General features: G+C 53.6%; 1 pseudogene; it reads right to left on the bottom strand.

Annotated features, from left to right (window-relative positions):
• Positions 1–2662: 2662 nt before the first annotated feature.
• On the bottom strand, positions 2663–4552 carry LOC126058081 (protocadherin-8-like; annotated as a pseudogene).
• Positions 4553–4758: the final 206 nt, after the last annotated feature.

The following is a 4758-nucleotide window of genomic DNA, read 5'->3' as shown; positions in this document are numbered from 1 at the left end:
GTCAAAACAGCCTGGTATTGGTACAACAACAGACACATAGACCAATGGAACAGAAATGAGAACCCAGACATAGATCCATCCACGTATGAGCAGCTGATATTTGACAAAGGACCAGTGTCAATTAACTGGGGAAAAGATAGCCTTTTTAACAAATGGTGCTGGCATAACTGGATATCCATTTGCAAAAAAATGAAACAGGACCCATACCTCACGCCATGCACAAAAACTAACTCCAAGTGGATCAAAGACCTAACCATAAAGACTAAAACAATAAAGATCATGGAAGAAAAAATTGGGACAACCCTAGGAGCCCTAATACAAGGTATAAACAGAATACAAAACATTACCAAAAATGATGAAGAGAAACCCGATAACTGGGAGCTCCTAAAAATCAAACACCTATGCTCATCTAAAGACTTCTCCAAAAGAGTAAAAAGACCACCTACAGACTGGGAAAGAATTTTCAGCTACGATATCTCCGACCAGCGCCTGATCTCTAGAATCTACATGATTCTGTCAAAACTCAACCAGAAAAAGACAAACAACCCAATCAAGAAGTGGGCAAAGGATATGAACACACATTTCACTAAAGAAGATATTCAGGCAGCCAACAGATACATGAGAAAATGCTCTCGATCATTAGCCATTAGAGAAATGCAAATTAAAACTACGATGAGATTCCATCTCACACCAGCAAGGCTGGCATTAATCCAAAAAACACAAAATAATAAATGTTGGAGAGGCTGCGGAGAGATTGGAACTCTCATACACTGCTGGTGGGAATGTAAAATGGTACAACCACTTTGGAAATCCATCTGGCGTTATCTGAAACAGTTAGAAATAGAACTACCATACAACCCAGAAATCCCACTCCTAGGAATATACCCTAGAGATACAAGAGCCTTCATACAAACAGATATATGCACACCCATGTTTATTGCAGCTCTGTTCACAATAGCAAAAAGTTGGAAGCAACCAAGGTGTCCATCAACGGATGAATGGGTAAATAAATTGTGGTATATTCACACAATGGAGTACTACGCATCGATAAAGAACAGTGACGAATCTCTGAAACATTTCATAACATGGAGGAACCTGGAAGGCATTATGCTGAGCGAAATTAGTCAGAGGCAAAAGGACAAATATTGTATAAGACCACTATTATAAGATCTTGAGAAATAGTATAAACTGAGAACACATACTTTTGTGGTTACGAAGGGGGGAGGGAGGGAGGGTGGGAGAGGGTTTTTTATTGATTAATCAGTAGATAAGAACTGCTTTAGGTGAAGGGAAAGACAACACTCAATACATGGAAGGTCAGCTCAATTGGACTGGGCCAAAAGCAAAGAAGTTTCCGGGATGAAATGAATGCTTCAAAGGTCAGTGGAGCAAGCGCGGGGGTCTGGGGAACATGGTTTGCGGGGACTTCTAAGTCAATTGGCAAAATAATTCTATTATGAAATCATTCTGCATCCCACTTTGAAATGTGGCGTCTGGGGTCTCAAATGCTAACAAGCAGCTATCTAAGATGCATCAATTGGTCTCAACCCACCTGGAGCAAAGGAAAATGAAGAACACCAAGGCCACACGACAACTAAGAGCCCAAGAGACAGAAAGGGCCACATGAACCAGAGACCTACATCATCCTGAGACCAGAAGAACTAGTTGGTGCCCGGCCACAATCGATGACTGCCCTGACAGGGAGCACAGCAGAGGACCCCTGAGGGAGCAGGAGATCAGTGGGATACAGACCCCAAATTCTCATAAAAAGACCAAACTTAATGGTCTGTCTGAGACTAGAGGAATCCGGCGGCCATGCTCCCCAGACCTTCTGTTGGCACAGGACAGGAACCATCCCCGAAGACAACTCATCAGACATGAAAGGGACTGGTCACCGGGTAGGAGAGAGACGCTGATGAAGAGTGAGCTAATTATATCAGGTGGACACTTGAGATTGTGTTGGCAACTCTTGTCTGGAGGGGGGATGGGAGGATAGAGAGAGAGGGAAGCCGGCAAAATTGTCAAGAAAGGAGAGACTGAAAGGGCTGACTCAAGAGGGGGAGAGCAAGTGGGAGTAGGGAGTGAGATGTATGTAAACTTATATGTGACAGACTGATTGGATTTGTAAACGTTCACTTGAAGCTTAATAAAAGTTATTAAAAAAAAATAAATAAACAGGACTCCAAAGATTAGCCATTTGAAATCCCAAACCTGATCAGCCACTGACTTTTTATAAAGCTCCCAGTATGAAAACCTATTAAATGTTAATGAGGACATTAAAAGCTGGGGGTGCTCTACCTGGGCCCAGGGGATCCTGCTCCTCTCCTGGGGTGAAGAGCGTAGGGATACCCTATTGGGAAACTTCCGCAAACTGAATGTCCTGGACCTCTGCAGAGATAGTAAGCGTTTATGTCTCTGTGGAGAACCTCGAATGAAGGCCCCAGAGTCTGTCCCTGATCTTTGGCGACTTGGACCAGCCTGATTACCCTTCACCTAGAACCTGCAAGAGCTGTGTTTGCAAAGCTCTTTCCTTTAAGTCCTGGCCGCAAGTTGGCAGGAGCAACCGCGGTAACGATGGTCACCAGCAAAGGCCACACCCGCCGACCAGAACACTGATCAAGACCACGGAGAGGTCAGGCTGCCACCCTGCTCCTGGCACTGTTCAGGGTCCCTCTCTTTCTTGTGGCGGCTGCGGCGGCGGCTGCGGCACTAGCACCACCTTTCCGCCAGGTGGCGCCGGGCCTGCGGGCACCAGAGCAGAGCTGCAGTGCACGACAGGGCCGGCCGGCCTCCCTCCTGTACCGCGACGACCACCGTGAGCGAACGCGCCGGCGGCCTGCGGGGAGAGGCGGCGCTTAATGAACAGTTCTCCTGTGACCGGATGCAGCACTAATGCCCCAGGGCTGCCGTCATTGCTGAGAAGAGTGTAAGTCAGCTAGGAGTTTGCACCCTCGTCCGCGTCCCGCGCCTGCACTAGGGTCACCAGTAGCCCAGGAACACACCCCAGGGCAGAGGCACTTGGGCTGAACCATTGGAGAGTTGAGGTGCCACCAGCCGGGGCGGGTGGTCGTTCTGGTCTTCCACAAGCAGCTGCACCGAGACGTACGTGGACACGGCACCCCTGGCGCGACCCAGCTTGGCTTCTAGCAGCCAGTAGGTGACCTGATCATTGCGTCCCAGGTCCGGGTCCCAGACGGCTACCGTGGCCAGGTAGGAGCCAAGAGTGTGGCTCTGGCGCACCTACACCTCCTCGTAGACTGGCAGCGTGAAAAGCTGCGCGGTGCGCAGGGGTGGGGGGGGAGGGCGCCGCGGTCCTCTGCCACCAACGTCTGGTTGTGCTCAGCGATACGCTCTCGGCCAGCGACGCTGTGGTCACCACCAGGTAGCTGCCGGTGTAAGGCCGGCTGCAGCCTAAAGTGCTCGTGCCGGTAGAGGGCGCAGCGCACCAGCCCGCTGGCGCCCGAGTCCCTGTCCGAGGTGCTGACCAGTGCCACCGGGCGTTCTCTCGCTGCATCCTCTGGCACCAGGAGGTGGAGCAGGCTTCGGGCGTCCGGGATCCTTCCTCGTCCCCTCCCACCCCGACAAAGTCGCGTCCGCCCCCGACCCCTTACCCCGAGAGCGGCGGCCGCCGCGGAGAAGGGCGACGTGGCGGGCGCGCTCGGGGCAGTCAGCCGGGTGGTGGCGATGTGGGGAGCGTTGTCGTTTACGTCGTGGAAACGCACGATAACCTTGCAGATAGCCGCGCGTAACCCCAGACCGCGGTCCTGCGCCGCACGTCTAGCTCGTAGGTGTCCTGTCGCTGGTAGTCCACTGGCCCCGCCAGGGTGAGGCGGCCGGAGCGCGGGTCGAGCCGGAAGAGGCGGCGCGCCTCGCACCGGGTTCGGGCGCCAAAGGAGAACACCACTTCGCCGTTGGGGCCCTCGTCGGGGTCGGCGGCGTCCAAGTCGAGAAGCAGCGAGCCCACCGGCGCGTCCTCCGCCTGCTCCACCTCGGCTACTGCGCCCTGCGGGAAGGCTGGGGTGTGGTCGTTGGCGTCCAGCACGCGCAAGCTGAGGGCAGCTGTGGCGGAGCACGGCGGGCGGCCTCCGTCCTGGGATACCAGCGCCACACTGTAGCTGGCCTGGCTCTTGCGGTCCAGCTCCTGCAGCAACACCAGAACGGCACACAGGGCTCCGTCCACGTGCGTCTGCAGCTCCAAGAGGAACCCGCTGTGGGGCTATGCCAGGCGCACACTCTGCAGCCCGTTGGCGCCCACGTCCTAGTCGACTGGCGCCTACAGGGGGATGCACGTGCCCGCGGCCTCACCCTCGGACACCTCCACCCGGATCTGGGGCAAGGGGGAGCGCGGCACGTGGTCGCTGACTTCCTTCGCCTCCACCTCTAGGTGCACCAGCCGGAACTGCTCCTTCGAAAAGCTGACCACGTCGAAGGCCTGCACTCACTGCTGAGCCCGGCAACACAGCCGCTCGCGGTTCAGGCCAGCGTCCCTGACCATCAGCTACTCGTACTTGTCCACTCGCACCAGGATCAGCAAACCGTTGAACCGCTTCATCAGACTTAACTGGCTTGGTGCCTCGCTCTGGGAATTAAACTAGAGTGGTGAAACAGAATACCAATGAAGGTGCTGGGAATTTCTTCCTCATAAAAATTCACAGTTTTGGTGAGAGACCCTGTCGCCAGCAGAAGCCAGGACTCCACTCCAACCCTGTGTAAATTGCCAGCGGGAAATCCAAGCCTCCGACAAGACATCTTTTTTTT

This window comes from Elephas maximus, chromosome 14, assembly GCF_024166365.1.
Source record: "Elephas maximus indicus isolate mEleMax1 chromosome 14, mEleMax1 primary haplotype, whole genome shotgun sequence".
Classification (NCBI taxonomy): Eukaryota; Metazoa; Chordata; class Mammalia; order Proboscidea; family Elephantidae; genus Elephas; species Elephas maximus.
Note: the sequence above shows the minus strand (reverse complement) of the source record. Positions and strands in the feature narration are given on the sequence as shown.